The sequence below is a fragment of the Felis catus genome, chromosome B3 (assembly GCF_018350175.1).
Source record: "Felis catus isolate Fca126 chromosome B3, F.catus_Fca126_mat1.0, whole genome shotgun sequence".
Taxonomy (NCBI): Eukaryota; Metazoa; Chordata; class Mammalia; order Carnivora; family Felidae; genus Felis; species Felis catus.
Genome location: NC_058373.1, coordinates 78,575,997 through 78,588,739, shown reverse-complemented (window position 1 = coordinate 78,588,739; position 12,743 = coordinate 78,575,997). Strand labels below are relative to the sequence as shown.

The 12,743-nt window shown below is 35.0% G+C and overlaps 1 long non-coding RNA gene across 1 annotated transcript in view; it reads left to right on the top strand.

Moving 5' to 3' along the window:
* The window catches only part of LOC109500784, a 35,536-nt gene extending 28,072 nt beyond the window's left edge, over positions 1 to 7,464 (top strand). Inside the window, exon 4 of the long non-coding RNA XR_002158527.3 lies at positions 6,991 to 7,464. This is a non-coding gene — a long non-coding RNA (uncharacterized LOC109500784). The remainder of the gene's footprint in view (positions 1 to 6,990) is intronic.
* The last annotated feature ends 5,279 nt before the right edge of the window (positions 7,465 to 12,743 follow it).

Sequence of the window (12,743 nt, the reverse complement as noted above, 5' to 3'; positions counted from 1 at the left end):
GCTTGTTTAACCCAGTGGTTGCCCTGCAACTTAAAAAAAGTTCACATTTATCATGCTATTTATTCTTTAGTTTGAAAGACTTAGAACTTTAAAATTGGTATTCACTTTAGTTAATTTCATGAATGCCTTTTCTACTGCATTGACTCAGTGAGAGAGGGAATCTTTTATGGGTATACTTTCCACTTGGGTAGACTACATAAGCGTCTTTTTTCTCTTTCTTAAACAGCTTCCCTAATTGTTCACTATTACTTCAGATGACTTCTGAAATTCCTTGACAATCAGTGTTAGGTGAGTTGATTCTGAAGGTGAGACCTTCTCCTTTCACTGCCCGCATTCATACGTTGCCAAATCTGTCGTATTTCTTTTGACTCTTTGCCTTTTTCCTTACCTTTTTTTTACAATGCAGTCTTTGTCTTGCCAAGGCTCTTTCAGCTTTACAGAATATTATTTTTGTGTCCCACAATGACTTTAGAAGAAAATTTATCCATTGAGGATAGCTGTATAGCTCAGAATATTTTATTTAACAAATTATTTTGCATAGGCTTCCTTTAGCCTGAAATCTTCTCTGCACCTCAGACAGGTACCAAATATCGTTGACTTTTCAGAAATGCATCAGTTGTATAAAATGAAGCATATCTATAATATGCTTACAAGCATGTGCTAATGTAATAGCACTAAAGGAAAAATAGTGTTTTGGCAGAGAAAATTTTAATTAGTTGTTTTAGTAAAAATAGCTACAACTCTCCATCTTCTACTCAGCACAGAAAATGCATTTCAGTCTTTAGGTCAGCTCATGTAAGAAAATTAACTGGCAGGAGAGTCCGCACTCTTCACTACATGGATCCAACAATATCAGGGAAGTGTTAGAATAACTTAAACTTCCCTAATGAGCTTCAGGGCTTTAATGAGAATATTTTCTATTCTTGTATGATTAATATTGCTCTTTGATAGAAAGAGGACTCATGTGTGTGAAGGAAATGTAGAACGAAAGAGCTCAAGATAAACCGTTAAGAGGAAGTTAAGAAGTGGTTAATCCCTTAGAGCCCACAGGGGATTAATTATTGATAACTAGTAACTGCCACCAGCTTGAGTAGTTTCTCCAAATAATTATAATAGCCTACAATAAAATAGCAAACAACTATTTTTAAACTACCAGCATTTTAACCATTTATTTTCTGAATTTAGTCAAGTAAGCGATCTGTCCTGTCTGGCTATATAATTATGCAAAATGGTGAACCTATATTATGTATTTAAAGACACTATTATTATTTATAATAGTCTTATTTCTTTGTGCATAAAAATAGTCGTTGTAAATCACTAAGAGTGGATGAACCAGTTCTGTGTGTTTGTGTATGTATGTGTTTGTGTGCACGTATGTTTGTGTAGCTACACAGCTCTGTGTGCATGGGTACGTTTGGAAAGTTAGAAAATTAGAACAGGATGAAGAAGAAAGAATAAGAAAAAGAGACGATCCAAAAGAGTCACTGATATTAAGTAAAACATTATTAGAATATGGGGACATACATAATCAATGGAATTTTTGCACAAACGCAAGTACAGGTTTCCCTTGCTTTCCTAGAGTTCGTGTCTGTGAAAGACCTACATTAATATCTGCTTTCACTAACCCAAAAGAAAGCCAGAGAGAATTTTCACTTTTACGCAATGGTGATTGCTTCTTCGTTTTATGCCATTTCAGCTTATGACAGATTTCATAGGAGGACTCTACTTTCAGAGAGTGGGGGAAACTTGTAGTTTTTAGTTATTGTTTTTCACTATCCACTTATCCACTGAAGCAGACTGTAAGATGTCAAGAAGTAATGAGAATTTAGTGAGAGGAAGTGACTAGAAGTAGTGAGAAGTGGAAGTAATGAGAAGAAGTGAGGATGTTAAGGATGATGAGGAAAGTAAGATACAGGTAGATGGTCATCACAGTATATTTATATTTATTTTTTTAAAGCTAATCAGTGTTTTATTTATTTTTTATCATTATTACTTATTTTGAGAGATAGGGAGCTCAAGTGAGCGAGGGGCAGAGAGAGAGGGAGAGAGAGAGAATCCCATGAGGGGCAGAGAGAGAGAGAGGGAAAGAGAGGGAGAGTGGGGCCTACCTGAAGTGGGGGCTCAAGCACACCCAATGAAGGGCTTGAGCTCAGTGGTCATCACGTTGTAATAGAGTTTAGCCATGTACGTTGAACAAACACTGGATAGAAGGTTGATGAAGCATAGGAGACTAGGATGGCTTTTTAAATTGTAACTGGGGAAACCGTGGTGATAGAGAAAAAGGAGTAAGAGCAAATACAGAAGATGGAGGAGGGAACCATTTTGTTGTTGGTGTTGTTAGCTGTCTCTGAATGTGTGTTCAGAAGGTTTTAATTTCAGCAGGAGATGTCATGTGTATTTGTTTAAAAAGCACTTAAATTGATGATGTCATGATCTAGCTATACTTGTTGAAACTTGTTAAGAAAGACAGTCTCTTGCATGCAGTCTTTCAGTCCCAGCTTGGCCCAGAAGAATGGGCCTCTGGCCTGGAGTACATCCCTTACCAAGAGATAGGGAACCCACACTACCTTGCTGGGCTTATTACTTTGTGTGGGAATATCTTTCCCTGTGTCAAACTCAATGCACTCCTTTGTTGTCTTCCTGCTTTGTTTGTCTTCCTGCTGAAAGACACGCTTCAATGACCCTCAGGCACACCTTGAATTTTCTGTATTTCATATCCTCTAGGGGAAAGATTGGGGTCCTTATACTGCAGCAAAAATTGGGATGCGTGCAGTCACGCTGCCTGTGATAGCTATGGAATAGATTTGTTGGCCGAGGGGAACTAGTGCATTGCAAAGGATTGGATTTTGTGTACACGTTCTTCCTTTTCTTGCTACAAATAAATACGGTACCACTTGGACTGGTGTGTGTATTATCTGTTCTCAGCAACCTTTAATATTGCACTAGTGTCTTCCCTGGGTGTCATTTATTTGCCTTTCAAGCTTGGCTGCACTCGTGTTATACTCTATCAAGCACAGCCTGACCACCCAGTGGATGGTGAAACAAAGGTTTTCCATCTCAAGCTTCAATAAGGATTGTGCTATGGTTTGGAGGTAGGAAGGGAATTACAATTATTATGCATCCATTAGTACTGATTACCATTAAGAATGGATAGTCTGGCAAATAGCTGGTTTATCAGATATTTGCTACTTCTATGTTTTGCTTAGGTCACAGAACATTGGTCAATCTAGCATCAGTTCAGTTGACTGATTTGTGCCTTTGGTACAAACTTCTTAGATGGACCACATAGCCATTCCTCTCTTGGGTCTCATACTCTCCCTCTGAAGACTTTTTCCAGGGTTAACAGGTGAGTCTCCTCCCTGCTCTGGATCCCCAGACTTCTCCTATTTCACATTTAGAGGAATCTCCAATCCACTTCCTCGTGTAAGCTCTACTTTCCCTATATATTTTCATATTTGACATTGATTACCATTAAAACTAGAATCTGAATCATTACCAACAACTATATTACCTATTTTTCCTTGAACTGAAAGCATAATGTTTAAAACATTCCATGAAGAAAGGCGCAGTATGTCTAGTATGGCAAAGAAGGAGGAGAGTAACAAAAGAGTTGTGCATATTAAAATTATTTAAACGTTCATATTCTGCCAAATTTGTATATAAGTGTGCATATTACTTTCAATAATTACAGAGATATAAATGGGTCTTAAAAATAGCAAAAAACCATTTTGTCAAGTTGGAGTCAAGGAAGTATGGAAATTCTCCCCATTTTAAGTGTTCTTTAATTATTGGCCTTTCTGTGGTTGAATTTATATTAACAAAGATAATTGGATATTAAGGCAATTAATCAGAATGCTCAGCTTAAAAATAGCAGTTGAAAAATAAGTGAAATTTCCTACCAAATTCTACAGTTTGGTCTTTATACAGAAAAGATTGATTAGGTAGATGCTGAACCCTTTTCTTTACTCTTCAGAAAAGATTGTTCCCTAATTGTCACTGTATGTGAAGTAAAATGAAGATAGATAATGCAAATATTCTGATTGACCAAAAGATTAAAACTGTGAGCCTTCCAAGAAATATGTGAGGATTCAAGAATATCTTATTGCAGTTTATTTTTTTCTGACTGTTTTTTTTTTCAGCCACCATCTTCTAATAACGCACAACTACATCTTTTCTTGTTAGAACATGTTATCCAGCACTTTTTGATTACATGTTCTCAGATAATAGCTGGGGCAGATTGACCAAAGGAGAGCAATTTCTTTAATCAGGATAACATAATGATTCTATCACAAACTTTAGATAGGACTATGGATATCACCAATTTTTTTTTCTGGTCTATTAATAGCATTGTATCTTTAGTAGAATTGAAGACAGGACCTTCTGTAGGTCTCAATACAACTTTATAAAAGGCCATAACAATGCCTTTCAAATCAAATCCATTTGCTGTTCTATAGAAAAGCAAGTTTTTTAGTAACTTGGCCATAACCTGAGGACAGGGACCCTGCAAATATTAAACAGTGGAATGTAGTGAACAGGAATCTGAAATTTCTGCCTGGCCAAAGCCAGTGGCCTTTGGCTTCTCTCTGTTCTTGTGTCATTTTATGGGAATCAGTTTCTTCATCAGTGAAAAGAGGGTGCTGTCCAACATATTCTGAGGTCCTTTCAGTTCTAAAGTTCTTTGGCTAATTACCTGGAGTCCAAGTGATGCCCTCAATCTGGCTGGTATGTAATAAATATTTGATGTTTATGAACATTGTTTGACTTATGTATGTGGAGAAACACATGCTATATGGAAATACCATGGTGTCTTCAATACATATTATTTTGGGAGCAGATTAATTTGGGAGCAATGTGATTAAAATGTATGAATACTTTGTTTACTTAGGTCAAAGAGAAATAGTTGTTTTTTAAAAATAATGTAAACTAAGGGAAAATAAAATACTCAGTATGCTAGTTTAAAATATTTTTCAACTAGTGGTTGGAATATGTTAAATGTAAATATGTTAAATAACATTATTTATTTTTATCTTTGATAAGGTGCCAAATAAGTGGTTGGAATATGTTAAATGTAATGAATATATTTAAAAGAAAATGTTTAAGATATCTGAGGTGTTTATACTTTGTGAATACAACCAGTATATTCATTATTTAAAAATATATACTGGACGAAATCAATATTTACATAAGAAAACAGACTGCAGGTTTAAATTTGTCAATAAGACTATCTAATAGAATCACGTGTCATGTATTTGTATGACCATTAAAATTTGAAATAGAAAAACAGAAAAGTATGCTTTTAGTTAACGTGTCTTACATGTATAGAATGAATTGACAACTTTCATGTGTATGAATTACTGATAATAGTTTACATTTTTAATACATGTACTGCTCTAAATAATTACCTATATTTGCTCTTTAATCCTTTTAACAACCCTGTAAGGTCTTTACAATTATTATCATTATCCCCATCTTGCAGGTGAGGAAATTGAGGATCAGAGATGTTCATTAATTTGTCTAAAGGCACACAATCATAAGTGGTAGGGCCAAGATTTAAACCCCAGTATTCTGGTTTTATGCTCTTAACCAACTGTAATATTGGTTTTTTGTCATGACAATTTCTGAAAGAATTACTAAATCATGTGAAATGCATTACATCATTTATTTACAAGTTTACTAACGATAAAATTGACCTTTCCATGTGTTCAAAAAAGTGCATCGTTTTCTCCTTTATCCACATTTACAATTTCTGTTTTTTTATCCTTTGTAAAACTAAGAAGCTGTACTATCAACTTTTTCTTTTGTTTTAATATGAGACCATCATTCGGTTATATGATTTGCTAGCATATATAGGATGCTAGGATATATCAATGCTTTTTTTTTATCTCTTGCTTTTAATAGGTAGGGAACCAATTTCTGATGAATTGCTGAACCGAGAACTATGTTCTCTGTGAAGTTATAAGTAGCCCATATATGTCTCTTTTTATTCTTTAGGAGGCCTTATTTAGTTATGTTAACATCATCTCAGCCCAGAGTGTGTTCCCTCTAGAAATCATAGATCATCTGTTTTAGTTAAGCAGCCGACATTCAATCAATCACATGTTAATATTACTTCACTTCTTATTCAGAAGTCTCAAACATCTATCTCTTTCACTCTCTTTCAAAACCTTAAATGGGACTGACAATTATAATGATGTATCTTGTGATACAAAGCATAAATTGTAAATAAGTCACGAATAGTAGACACAGAAAAGAAAGAAGGCTGAGAAAAAACCCCAGTCAGATAGTGTGCAATAGTTCCTTCCTTTAGTCAGGGAAATAAATGCTTGTTTGCAATAGAATCTAACTATTATAAGACCCTTTAAGAACAATTCCTGTTGCAAAGTGAGAACATTTGTAGTTGCGTTTAAATAATGCAGCACTTCCAGCCTGTGAAAATAGATAAGCTTCCAGGATTCTTTTTGTGGAAATATAAGCCACATGAAAAAACAAAACCAAAACCAAAAAAACGCCTTAAAAAAGTACATTGGTAGACATATCTTAGCAGGAAAACAATTTTTTGGTGCTGGACAAATAGGCATGTGTGTTTGATTTAACGGCTGTGTTTCTGTACTCAACTGAATTTCACGGGGTCATATTGATACATGGTTAGATGAAAAATTATACAGATTCTAGTGTATTCTTATTAAAATCAAATGCTTTGAAAAATTGCAATATTTTGATTTGATCATCTAAAACTTAAGTTGTATCATTTTAGTCTTATCCAAATTCACTCAGAATATAGATGAAACTGTTCCATGGAAGTTTGACAATTTTTGGTTAAAATTTTGTCTTTCTGAATTGTGTTTATTCTAGAAATCATATTGCTCATTGCTTTTGTAAGTAGTGAAGAGCATTGTTTAGGAATATAAATCAGTTAGGATGCTTTGTGGAGCAAGTGATTGAAAAATTGGCTTAAGCTCGTTTAAAATAAGAAAATTTATTTTTTGTCAGGGATGGCATCGAGGTGGACTGCTTCAACAGCTCAGTCTTCTCATCAAGGATCCAAGTTCTTTGAGCTTCTCCACTCTGCTGCCTACAACATCAGCTTTACACACTGGTTGATTTTCTTTATGATTGTGAGGTAACTGCTATGTGTTTTGTTCTTGTCATGTGTGTGTGTATGTGACACACACACACAGAGGATTTCTCTGTGAATACATGAATTAAACTGGGATAAATGAGGAAAGAGGAGAAAGGAAGAGAGGATGCTGGGTGATCATCCATGTCCAACACAGGAAAGCAATGTAACATAATGATAAATATTTTTGGATAGCACATTTTAATAAAGTCTGACTCCACTAGATTAATATTACTTCGAGCAAGATTTAAAACCGTGTTGAAAAAAATTCCCGTTTCCTAATTCTTACTTCCTTTTCGAAATTCAGTTATGATCACTTAACATGGAGACTCTAGATTCTGAATTATACAGCTGCAAACTGGAATATTTATTTATTTATTTATTTATTTATTTAGTACATAAGCATGTGTGAAAGTGGGGAAGAGGCAGAGAGAGGGACAGAGAATCTTAAATAGGCTCCACGCTCAGCATAAAGCCATTGTGGGTCTTGATCCCATGACCCTGGGATCAATCATGACCTGAGCTGAAATCAAGAGTCCGATGCTTAACTGAGCCACCTAGGCACCCCTAGAATTCTTTTTTAAAATATTTATTTATTTATTTATTTATTTATTTATTTATTTATTTAGAGAATGAGAGAGAGAGAGAGAGAGAGAGAGAGAGAGAGAGAGAGAGAGGGAGAGAGAGAGAGAGAGAGAGAGAGAGAGAGAGAGAGAGAGAGAGACATCAGGGTAAGGACAGTGACAGAGGGAGAGAGAGAATCCCAAGCAGGCTCTGTGCTCAGCTCAAAGTCTGACATGGGGCTTGATCTCACAACCATGAGATCACCACCTGAGTGGATATCAAGAGTTTTACACTTTACTAACTGAGCCACCCAGGCACACCCCCCCCCCCAGAAGTTTTAAATGTAAACTAATTTTATGAATTTGTGAGCTTTTATGGCAGAGATTGCTGCTTCTTCTCTCAAGTTTTCAATGGGCCAGAGTTGCTTAGAATAAACACTGCTTAACAGACTCCTTTGCAGCTAGATATAGTCATTGATAAAGGTCTTTGACTTGGATGTGAGTGGAAGTCATGTGTGCAACTTCCAGTTTACACTTTAAAGGGAAAGTATAATATTTGATGGGTGGTAAACACAAGAAAGAAGGAACCTAGACAGCTGGTCACTTTAAAGAGAAGATCTAATGTATCAGCCTAGATACTTACGTCTGCCTTGTAAGCTAGTTTTAATCTAGGCTGAACTTACATATTAATACAATAGATTGCCAATATTAACATACTATCTAGACATAAGGGGTGATTCCTTGTAACTAGAAGCTGGATTACAATCTTCCTGAGTACAAAATAAAATGTACTTCTTGTTTTTGAATATTATTAGGAAAAAGTAGTGTTGCATGGAGCTCCCAATATTTTTATTTTGATCTTGTAGTTTTTTTAATGCACACAGCAGATTTAACTGTTTTGAATGAATTTACTCATTTTAAGGTATCAACATCCAATCACTTCACTTAAAATAATCGAACTGTTTGTGTATACACACACACACACACACACACACACACAGCATACATCTCCACTGTTTACTGTCTCAAAGCATTTTAACAAGGTATTGTGCTGGCAGAATTAATTAGATCTGAAAACTGGTATAATAAAAACAATAAAAGCTATAAGAATGCATTAAAATAGAATACCAAAATAATAGAATGTAAGGTTTCTAAAGTTGTATTTGACTAGTCAAATGTTCCTTAATAACTGGATGCATGAGAATACATTGTTCGTTATAATATTAAAGGAATGTAATGAAATGGAAATTGAGGCAATAGAGAATTCAGTATGCACAATTATTTTAAATTTAAAATCTTCCCCATAATGAACATAGCTAAAAACATAGAAGACAAATGATAGAGAAATTAGAAGCAATTATCAAAGGAATTCTCAGCAGAAATTTCTGATTTAAATTAAAGCCTGTGATTAAAAATCTGCTTCTTTGTCCTTCTCCACTCTTCCCACAATCCACTACTACACCACCTTGTAACTTAATTTCTTTTCCTCAAAGGCACTCATGCTCTGATCCATAACAAGAATGAACATATGAAATTTATGTCTTTCTGGCTTCTGCTTCTATATGGGCTAATACTTAATTTTAAAAAGAACAAAGATGGAAATATTATTGAACAGTGGCCATGGAAAACAGAATTATTTTTCGCCTACATAACGCCATTAATTTTGTGAATGAAAAGGAGAAACTTTTCAAATTCTTTTTTATTGATATTTGAAATATAGCATGGTGTATTTTGGTAACTGGAGCTGACTTACAACCATTTAGGTATCCCAAACATTAAAAAGATTATAGTGCATCATCTCCAGATACAATTCATTTATTCATTCAAAACTGATTTTGAACATCTGCTCAGGGATTGTTCTAGGTGCTGGAGACAAATAGTAAAATAATATTACTTGTTCTTATTATGTTTGTATTCTGGTGATTAAAATCAATACTATATCATAAGACAAGTATGGGGCAATTCAACATAGTTATATTTTTTGATGAAACCTATTATGATTCTTTGGGAAATATAAAGTTCCTTATACATGGTGTTTTTTGTGCATATAATAAATTTCATATTGCCTATTATACACTGATACCATTATTTGCTGGCTGTTTTGTCATTTTTCAGAAATCATTGATAATTAGTTATTTTTAAAGTAGTTATTAAAAACTCTTCATCTAATCTTTTTGTCTTTCCCTTTGGATGGAATTGCATTTTATAAAAGATCCAAAATGACCATATAAAAAACTAGAGAAACTTGAAGGGATTTTAAAAGTCGAAATAATCAGTTGTGGGTTTTTTGTTTTGTTTTGTTTTGTTTTTCTATTTATACCCAAGTTACTTAGCATATAGTGCAATAATGATTTCAGGAATAGAATTCAGTGATTTATCCCCTACATATAACACCCACTGCTCAACTCATCCCAAGTGTTTTCCTTAATGCACCTTGCCCATGTGGTCCATGCCCCCACCCACAACCCCTCTACCAACCATCATTTTGTTCTCTATTTTTAAGAGTCTCTTATGTTTTGTGACCCTACCTGTTTTTATATTATTTTTTGCTTCCCTTCCCTTATGTTCATCTGTTTTATATCTTAAATTCCACATATGAGTGAAGTCATATGATATTTCTCTCTCTCTGACTAATTTCGTTTAGTGTGATACCCTCTAGTTCCATCCACATAGTTGTAAGTGGCAAGATTTCATTCTTTTTGATTGCTGAGTAATACTCCATTGTGTGTGTGTGTGTGTGTGTGTGTGTGTGTGTGTGTGTGTGTAATGTCCTTATCCATTCATCTGTCAATGGACATTTGGGCTCTTTCCATACTTTGGCTATTGTCAGCAGCACTGCTATTGTCAGTAGTGCATGTGCCCCTTTGAAACGTTGCTCTTGTAACCCTTGGATAAATACCTACTAGTGCAATTGCTGGGTAGTAGGGTAGTTCTATTTTTATTTTTGAGGAACCTCCATATTGTTTTCCAGAGTGGCTGCACCAGTGTGCATTCCCACTAGCAGTGCAAAAGGGTTCCTCTTTCCCCACATCCTCGCCAACGTCTGTTGTTGCCTGAGTTGTTCATTTTAGCCATTCTGTCAGGTGTGAGGTGGTATCTCATTGTCGTTTTGATTTGTTCCCCGAGGATGAGTGATGTAGAGCATTTTTTCATGAGTCTGTTGGCCATCTGAATGTCTTCTTTGGAAAACTGTCCATTCATGTCTTTCACCCATTTCTTCACTGGATTAATTGTTTTCTGGGTGTTGAATTTGATAAGTTCTTTATAGATTTTAGATACGAACCCTTTATCTGATATGTCACTTGAAAATATCTTCTCCCATTCCATCAGTTGCCTTTTAGTTTTGATGAGTTCCTAATAGTTCTCTCCAGATACATGTTGAGTAAGAAGTTGCTGTGGCTGAGGTCAAAGAGGTTTTTGCCTGCTTTGTCTTCTAGGATTTTGATAGCCTCCTGTCTTACATTTAGGCCTTTCATCCATTTTGAGTTTATTTTTGTGTATGGTGGAGGAAAGTGGTCCGATTCATTCTTCTGCACGTCGCTGTCCAATTTTCCCAATACCATTTGCTGAAAAAGTACCATACTGTCTTGATGATTACAGCTTTGTAATACATCTTGGAGTCTGGAATTGTGATGCCTCCAGCTTTGGTTTTCTTTTTCAGGATTGCTTTGGCTATTTGGGGTCTTTTGTGGTTCCATACAAATTTTAGGATTGTTTGTTCTAGCTCTGTGAAGAATGCTGGTGCTATTTTGATAAGGATTGCATTGAATATGTAGATTTGGGTAGTATAGACATTTTAACAATATTTGTTTCTCCAATCCATGAGCATGGAACATTTTTCCATTTTTTTGCATCTTCTTCAATTTCTTTCATAAGCTTTCTATAATTTTCAGTGTATAGATTTTTCACCTCTTTGGTTAGACTTATTCCTAGGTATTTTATGGGTTTGGTACAAGTGTAAATGGCATTGATTCCTTGAATTCTCTTTCTGCTGCTTCATCATTGGTGTATAGAAATGCAACAAATTTCTGTGCATTGATTTTATATCCTGTGACTGTGCTTAACTCATGAATCAGTTCTATCAGTTTTTTGGTGGAATCTTTTGGATTTTCCACATAGAGTATCATGTCATCTGCAAAGAGTCAAAGTTTGACTTCCTCCTTGCCAGTTTGGTTACATTTTATTTCTTTGTGTTGTCTGATTGCTGAGGCTAGCACTTCCAACATTATGTTGAATAACAGTGGTGAGAGTGGACATCCTTGTCGTGTTCCTGACCTTAGGGGGAAAGTTCTTAGTTTTTCCCCACTGAGGATGATATTAGTGGTGGGTCTTTTGTATATGGCTTTTATGATCTTGAGGTATGATCCTTCTATCCCTATTTTATTGAGGGTTTTTATCAAGAATGGATGCTGTATTTTGTCAATTTCTATCTCTGTATCTATTGAGAGGATCGTGTGGTTCCTATTCTTTCTTTTATTAATGTGTTGTATCACATTGATTGATTTGTGAATATTGAACCTGCCCTGCATCCCAGGAATAAGTCTCACTTGATCGTGGTGAATAATTCCTTTAATGTATTGTTGGATCTGTTTGGCTGATTTTTGCATCCATGTACATTAGGGAAATTGGTCTGTAGTTCTCCTTTTTAGTGGGGTCTTTGTCTGGTTTTGGAATGAAGATAATGCTGGTCTCATGAATGAGTTTGGAAGCTTTCCTTCCATTTCTGTTCTCTGGAACAGTTTCAAAAGAATAGGTGTTAACTCTTCTTTAAATGTTTGGTAGAATTCCCCCAGAAAGCCATCAGGCCCTGGACTCTTGTTTTTTGGGAGATTTTTGATTACTAATTCAATTTCTTTACTGGTTATGGGTCTGTTAAAATTTTCTATTTCATTCTGTTTCAATTTTGGTAGTTTATATATTTCTGGGAATTTATTTATTTCTTCCAGATTGCCCAATTTATTGGCATATAATTGCTCATAATATTCTCTGATTACTGTTTGTATTCCTGCAGTGTTGGTTGTGATCTCTCTTCTTTCATTCTTGATTTTATTTATTTGGATCCT